Raw genomic sequence first — 8,927 nt, forward strand, 5'->3', positions numbered from 1 at the left:
AAGGACTATAATTTCTCACCACCAAGCATGTGATATTGGGTTGATCAGCAGTGGATAAAGGGAAGTGACAAACACAGACATACCTCAAGCCCTGCTTTCTTGTCTAACAGTATTAACACACACAAATATGGAAACAGAACCCTTGCTTCCCACCCCCCTTTGTCTATATCCTCCTGCAATACACACAAGTATGCTTTGCATCTGTGATGATGCTTAAGGTAAAGCTGACAATTAAGTCCAGTCACAAATGACTCTGGGGTTGCGGCACTCATCTCGCTTTACTGGCCGAGGGAACTGGCGTTTGTCCGCAGACATTTTTTTGGGGTCATGTGGCCAGCATGACTAAGCCGCTTCTGACGAAACCAGAGCAGCACATGGAAACGCCGTTTACCTTCCCGCCACAGCGGTACCTATTTATCTACTTGCACTGGTGTGCTTTCAAACTGCTAATATGGCAGGAGCTGGGACAGAGCAACGGGAGCTCACCCCGTCATGGGGATTTGAACCGCTGACCTTCCGATCGGCGAGCCCTAGGCTCAGTGGTTTAGACCACAGCGCCATCCACGTCCCTTGTGATGATGCTTCATACATCTTATAAATGGCTCACTGTCATTTTTATTGCTTTTGATCTCAGCCCCACATCATGGTAGCATGTAGCAAGGGGGGATTTTATGAAGCTGGCAGGTTACAACAGGCTCTCACCAACTTGGAGAAGCTTCCCAAGTCCAGCTCTGGAGACAAAGGTTTAGTTTGCATGTAGGTAAAAGGTAAAGGTAAAGGACCCCTGGGCGGACTATGTAGTGTAGTGCTCATCTCTGCTTTCAGGCCGAGGGAGCTGGCTTTTGAGCACAGGCAACTTTCTGGGTCATGTGGCCAGCATGACTAAACCGCTTCTGGCACAACGGAACACCGTGACAGAAGCCAGAGTGCATGGAAACGCCATTTACCTTCCCGCCACAGCAGTACCTATTTATCCACTTGCACTGTGAGGTTGGCTCACAGTGCCACTCGCTCCCTACATGTACAGTAGCTAATGCTGGAAAATGCATAGAGCTGTGGTCCAGGAGCCCCCCACCCCCACCCCACAGGGAATTGGTGAAAATTCCACACCAATAAATGCCTCAGGAATGTTGCTTTGGTTTGATTACTCGGTGTTAATAATTCAACCCTGCTGAGTAGAGCAGGAACTAGAGGTTGTGCTCAAGGCTTAGGACAACTCTTGATTCCTCTTGTTTAATATTTGTGTGCTACTGGTTTCTTTCTTCTTTTTAAAGGGGGAGTTAAACCTGCCATTTCTGAATCTTGGTTGCTTCGAGATCCAGCTCAGTGCAGCAATTCAAGCCCACACTTGTCTGTCTATGCTGATGCTTCACCAATGCACTTAAAAATATATATAAAATCTCCAACCAGGTTTGCAACATTCTCCCTGTGGCTAGCAAACTCTCTGAAGTGCCAGGATGGATTTCAATCAATTAAACTGTTATTCCTCGTGACCTTCCAGGCTTCGCCCCCCCCCCTTTCTTCCCATGGATCCGCCTTACAGCAAAAAAATAAGCAGCTGTTACACAAGACAGAAAGAAAATAGGCAGCATGGGATGAGAAGCACACATTGAATTTTGTCTTGTGGTGTGTAGTGTTGCCAGACCTTGTGAAGTGTGAAATGAAGCCTCAAGGTGTGCCTGGTCCCATCCAGGGGGCAGGTGAAGGGATTAAATGCCCAGGTGGGCAGCAGTATCTTTAATAAGAAATGTATATTAAGACTATGCATGCAGTTTGCAAGCTTCAACCCAGCTCCTGCTGTGCTGAATGAGCTAGGTGGGCCAGTGGCCTGATCCAACAGGCTCTTTTCTAGTAGCCATGGATAGCCTACAGATATTGGCTGCCTGGATAAATCTGTGAACATTCTTCGGCCCCTCTGTGATAATAAGACAGCAACAATTGCAGATAACAATGGCTTTCAAAGTGAACCATTCACAGTGGGATCAGGTGTTAAACAGGGTTACGTTATCGCCCCAACCCTGTTCATTATTTTCATTGCCATGATCCTACACTTTGTCGAAAGGAAGTTCCTCTCTGGAGTAGAACTCATATATCCAACAGATGGAAATCTCTTTAATCTGAGTAGGCTGAAAGCAAAGAGCAAGGTTACTGCAACTTCCGTCATAAAGCTTCAATATGCTGATGAAAATGTAATGTGTGCGCGCTGAGAGGATGACCTCCAAACCATCCTCAATATCTCCGCAGAAGCTTACGAAAAGCTTGGCCTATCACTCAACATACAGAAAAACAAAGTGCTGCACCAACAAGCACAAAACAACCCCTCTACAGTGCCTCAAATCCAACAACGGTGTAGCTGGAAAATGTTGATCACTTCTCCTACCTAGGCAGTTATCTTTCCACAAAGGCCGATATTGATTGCAGTGTGGGGTGAAGATTACTATTGTTCATGTGCGGATGCCTGATTATCATCTTCCAAAGCAACTACTCTATACCCAACTTAAGAATGGAAAAGCAATTTGTCAGTGGACTACAAAAGAGGTTTAAGGACACTCACCAGGCAAATCTAAAAAGATTCAGTATAAGCACAGAAAATTGAGAAACACTGGCCTGCAGGTGCTCCAATTGGAGATTAGCCTTTACCAAAGGTGTCGTGGACTTTGAAGACACTCAAACTCAAAATGAAAGGGAGAACTGTGCTAAGAGGAAGGCACATTTGGCAAACCCTCACCTTGATCAACTCCCGCCCAGAAACCTCTGTCTCCACTGTGGAATGTGGATCCAGAATTGGCTTTCACAGTCACTTACGGACTCACTGTTAAGACCGTGTTCATGGAAGACAATCTTACTCAGCTACGAGGGATCGGCAAAGACAAGACGACATTATCCATTAGTTTGTCCAATCCTCTTTTAAAGACATCCAAGTTGATGGCCACAACTACCTTTGTTGTGGGAGCAAGTTCTGTAGTTTAATTCCCCACTGTGTGGGAAAAGTACTTTATTTTACCTTTCTCTGATTCTTTCTTCAACTTCAGTAGATGCCCCTGTGTTCCAGTGTTATGAGAGAGGGAGGGAAACTATTCTCTGTCTGCTTTCTCTATGGTCTCTATGGCATACAGTGCTTTTTTTCTGGGAGGGGAACGCATACCACAAGAAGAAGAAGAAGAAGAAGAAGAAGAAGAAGAAGAAGAAGAAGAAGAAGAAGAGGAGGAGGAGGAGGAGGAGGAGGAGGAGGAGTTTGGATTTGATATCCCGCCTTTCACTCCTTTTAAGGAGTCTCAAAGCGGCTAACATTCTCCTTTCCCTTCCTCCCCCCACAACAAACACTCTGTGAGGTGAGTGGGGCTGAGAGACTTCAGAGAAAGTGTGACTAGCCCAAGGTTGCATGTGGAGGAGCGGGGAAACGAACCCGGTTCACCAGATTACGAGACTACCGCTCTTAACCACTACACCACACTGGCTCCCTAAACATTTTGCGAATCTTTGTCCATTTACTGTATTTATTTTTCCAGATTTAAACTATAAAATGGTGATTTTCTTGAAAAAATGAGGGTATCCTAAACATTTTTAACAGAAAAAGCACTGCATAATTGTATATACTTGTTATCAAGTTACCTCTTACTTGCCTTTTCTCTAAACTAAAAAAACCCCAAATGCTGCACCCTTTCCCCACAGGGGAGTGACTCCACCCACTTGATTATCCTGGTTCCCATTTTTTGAACCGTTCCAACTCTACATTATCCATTTTGAAGTGGTGTAGAATACACAGAATTCCTAATGTGCTTGCACCAAAGATTTGGATAATGGAGCAGCCACACAGGAGCAAAAAGGATATTGCAGTCCAATAGTAATCTTCACCCCACACTGCAATCAAGGGGTGCTCTTGCTGAGGGGACACAATAATGGTGTGTCAGTAATGTGTAGATTGGCTAGGTTTTCTCCCCACCTCCTTTCCTTTTCTTTTCCTCCTCCATAGTTTGGAGTCGTCTGATTGCCATGTCATAAAACTGCAGTGCATTTTGCTGACATCTGGGAGAAGCTGAGAAGGAATCACTCTGAAGAAAAGTGCCCACCACGGTTCAGCAAACTGACCAGCTTCTCCTGTGAACAGGGCTGGGTCAACAAAAAGCAGGGAAGTCTTCTATGAATTTGCTGGATGAGATCAAAGGTGGACTTTGGTAATATTTGGTAGCATGGTACCCTGGACTTGGCCAAAAAGTGGCACCCCCAGGGATATCCTAATACTTGAGGAGGTACACCTCCTGCTAACAAGACAGCAAGAGCTGTTCGACAGTGGAATTTGCTGCCAAGGAGTGTGGTGGAGTCTCCTTCTTTGGAGGTCTTTAAGCAGAGGCTTGACAACCATATGTCAGGAGTGCTCTGATGGTGTTTTCCTGCTTGGCAGGGGGTTGGACTCGATGGCCCTTGTGGTCTCTTCCAACTCTATTATTCTATGATTCTAAGAAAGCTGCATAACAGAATGGTGGTGGGGTCTCTCCTACCAGTGATTGGTGCAATGTAAAGATCTTATTGTAAATCAGTTTCTTGGAATATTGCTGGATTGGATAAGAAAATAATTGATAAGGAGGTAACCTTTTGAAGAAATATTCCATTATCTGCCTCCAAGAAACCTGGATATTCTCGGAGCAGACTGATGTTAATTTGGATTTAATTATTGGTTAAATCCAGCCCACCAAAGTTGCTAAAATATGGTCAGCCAAAAGTGCAACTGAAACCCAGTTTTAATGGTACTGCATGAAGTGGAAGTTGTAGTCCAAAACATTTGGAGGGCTCTGGCGACTGTGAAGGATGCTCTTAAGATTTGCTAGCCAATGCTTCAAACTGACCAGATCATTTTTTGACCTGTTACAGTCTCTGAAATGAACCCACTCCTGATTTCAATTATGAAAAAGCCCCCCCCCCAAAGCTTCCCTGTAGTTTCATTGTTGATTCTAACCTTCCTTTCAAAGCACACATAGAGAATATTCAAGTGTAAATGATAAACTACATGTGTAGTTCTGTGTTGAATGATGTATAGTCATGGGGAACTTCTGGCCCTCCAGATGTTGTTGTATTCCAGCTCCCATTATCTCTGGTCACAGTTTCATCACCCCGATGTACAGAATCCTCTGCAAGAAATTTGAAAAGGGGACTCTGTCCCTTTTCTCATAACTTCTGGTTTAATATGAGAAAACCCAGCCATTTAAAATGTTTGTGCTGCCTTCACAACTGCTTAAATGCCTGCCAAATATGTGAAATTTGATAGTGGGATGCAGGTGGCGCTGTGGCTTAAACCAAAAAGCCTAGGACTTGCTGATCAGAAGGTCGGCGGTACAAATCCCCACAATGGGGTGAGATCCCATTGCTCTGTCCCAGCTCCTGCCAACCTAGCAGTTCAAAAGCACGTCAAAGTGCAAGTAGATAAATAGGTACCACTCCAGAGGGAAGGTAAACGGCGTTTCCATGCGCTGCTCTGGTTTTCCAGAAGCGGCTTAGTCCTGCTGGCCACATGACCCAGAAGCTGTATGGCCAATAAAGCAAGATGAGCGCCGCAACCCCAGAGTCGGCCACGACTGGACCTAACAGTCATGGGTCCCTTTACCTTTATCTACCAAATATGACATCAAATGAGCTGAGACTGGTGTAGCTTGCCCTAGCATCCAAAGTGTAAACATATATAACTTAAATGCTTACATTTATGTTTATTTGGTAAATATTCATATTCCACCTGTAAATTCCAATAATGGGGAGATTTGGATGAATCTATTTAACAACTCGAGTTCCTAACCAGGAGGGGAGCATTATTCTAATGCGAGATTTAAATGCCCATATTGCATAAAATGAGGAGGGACTTTTGAATGAGATAAATACACATAAGCCCAATTTTCCCCTCTAAAATGCAAGAAGGGATATGAAGGATAGTATGATGGGTGATTATGGTAAAATCCTCTACAGTATAATTACGAAATACTGTTTTTGTATTCTTAATGGGGCTCTAGCAATTAACCTGGGAATTTGACCTTCATCCCTAATCAAGAGGGAAGTGTTATCAATTATGTGTTTGTTTCTACTGATCTGATATTCTGTATTCCCAGCTTTGAAGTGTACTGCTACCCTGAGAGCAGCCATTTAACAATATCTTTGATTGTAGCATCTAAGGTGCTTCTGCTACATGGTTAATCTTGGGAATTCATCTATTGTCTCCTCTAAAAGAATTAGATCATCAGCACAAATTGAATATCAACGCTTTGGATTTTATAAGATGAGAAATGCCTTGGGCTACATAATAATAATTTCATTTATTACGTTTTAATTTAATTGATCTCACTTTTAGTGGGTCATAGTATATCCGATATTATATTATTTGTTTTATGATTGTCACCATGCTCATACTATTGTTAAATGGCTTTATTCATGTAAACAAATTGCAGCAGCTGCTATAATTATGTTTAGATCTCACCCCATCCCTTCTCTTTGTTGTTTATATTCTCCTCTCTCTAGGAGTGCCCTGATAAAACAACCATGGCATTCTCTGGAGAACTATTTTATCAATCTAGAGTCAATTCCCTTCAGCAGCAGGTGATTTTAATGCCAGAATGCGTTTTAACAATAAGGCGCTCTCCTCTCATCTATGGAGGGCGTTGGGGTGTGAGATTTGCTGTTGCAAATAGATATTCTAAGATCAGTTTTGCAGGCATTTGTATTTCACAGCACTAGTCTCTTAGCTCTTAAAATTATTAATGGCAGACATTGCACTGAGTTTACATACGTACATCTCAGGCTAAGGAAGCAGTGTTCCTGATTATGTCTGCATTTCTGATTCTGCTTGTAATCTCATTTAAAAAACAATGTGGGTGACCACATGGAGAGTGACCATTTCCCGCTTTATTTTTTCTCCCATCCTTGCTCTAGAAGCATACCAATAAGCAGTACAGTGGTGCCTCGCAAGCCGAAATTAATTCGTTCCGCGAGTTTTTTCGCCTTGCGTTTTTTTTTTCGTCTTGCGGAGCACGGTGTCGGGAAAGTTTTGGAAAAGCTTCAAAAATCACCAAAGTCTTCAAAAACCTCAAAAAAGGCTACCACACCGCGTGCTATGAGTTGCTCCTCGAAGTCAAGTCGCAACTGTATTAATGGTTTTAAGAAAAAGGAAACAAACTTGCAAGACGTTTCCGTCTTGCGAAGCAAGCCCATAGGGAAAAACGTCTTGCAAAGCAACTCAAAAAACGAAAAACCCTTTCGTTTTGCGAGTTTTCCGTCTTGCGAGGCATTCGTCTTGCGAGGTACCACTGTATTATGAAAAAGCTTCATCACCTCACAGGCGACTTTGCTGATATGCTGGTTTAAATGCTATCTTTTCTTCTTCATCATCATCATCAGAGGGCATAGGATTTAAAGCATGAATCTTAGCAGCCCTGGATGCATTATCTGACCTGAGCTTCTACTCCCAACTTACCCTGACCTTGAACTGAAAGTGTTGTACCCCTTTAAACGAATTTTCCAGGTAGGGTGATAAGGAGATAAAGGGGAGGATTGTGTCCCAGGAGTAGAGAATGGAGGACGCTTAAATCTCAATATAAACATAGCTCAGAAAAAGAGAAAAGTTCTGCAGCCTCAATGCTGCCGGATTCTTGTTCAAAACATAACTGCTCTGGTCAATAATTACAAGAGCCCTGGAAGATTTCTCTTGCTCACTTATTTGCGGTATGTCAGCTATTACACAGGTCTCCCACTTTTCCAATCTTTTTGAGGACACCAGGGATTCTCATGCCAGCACTTCTCTTTTGAACCCAGCAGGAAACCAGGCTCTTGATCTCCAGTTAAAGGCAGGGAAAGCTTCACGGCCTGATTCAATTATACCTGAACTTCTGAAGGTGAATACGGCGTGGTGGGTCCCTGTACTAGCATCCTTGTTCACTCGTGTCAGTTTCTGCTCACATGCTCCCTTCTTGGCCAGCAGCTATTGTAATGCCAATCTTTAAGAGTAGAAGTGGCCTGTTAATTATAGGCCAATAAGTCTACTATCTGCCATTGGGGAATTATATGCTTCTTACTTACAGGATGCTTGTCTCGTAGATCAAGGATGAAAGTGTGTTGGGCAACAAGCAGGGTGGCTTTGGAATGGTAGATCAGCCCTGCCTGCTCTGTAGCCACCTTGCAGAGAAATGCAGACCCTCCTGTGGAAGCAGCATTGGAGTTCTGTTTAAGGGCTTATCCACACTTATCTTTTCTCCTTCAGTCTGCAGGCAGAGGTTCACACTTAAATGCTCCATGTCTGAGCATTTTTGTTGTTTGCACTGAACCTTTCCTGCGAAAACTCAATCTTTAAAGCTGTTGGAACAAACGTCAATTCAGGCATTCTGTGGACTGACGATTGCTCCGACTGAGCTTCAAAGAGCAGATTTCGCAATAAAAGCTTTGGAGGAAGAAAGTGTAAATCACAGGCCATGACTAGACAGACCAGAGGAAAGGTACCGGTAAGTGTGGATAAACCTTGTTAGGAACCTCTTTCTAAATTTGCATCTATACATATGCCATGGATAGTCTTGACAAATCTGTCTCCTTTTCTAATTGGTAATGGGTTAATAGGCCATCTTGTTTATTAGGAGAGAGGAGGAGCTGGGATATTCTAAGGGGATTAACTGGTGCACCCAGACCCCTGAAGCCATCAATTTACCATCCATGGTGGGCAGCCTGAATTGTCCTGATGAATCTGCATGCTAAGTGCCCAAGGCATCTTTGTCCCTTGTGAGAGCGAAAAATGTTTATTTGTTATCTGACCGCCTTGCCTGTTTATGTAGGACAAGCAGAACGGCTGCCAAATATATGGCATGCATAAGTCTTTAGAAAAGGCTTCTCTGTAAAACTTTATTTGCATTTAATGTCTCTTGAAGCCCTTTGTCCCATGGAAAAAAAATTCACAGCATAAATGC

Source organism: Podarcis pityusensis (genome assembly GCF_964106645.2).
Source record: "Podarcis pityusensis genome assembly, chromosome: Z".
Classification (NCBI taxonomy): domain Eukaryota; kingdom Metazoa; phylum Chordata; class Lepidosauria; order Squamata; family Lacertidae; genus Podarcis; species Podarcis pityusensis.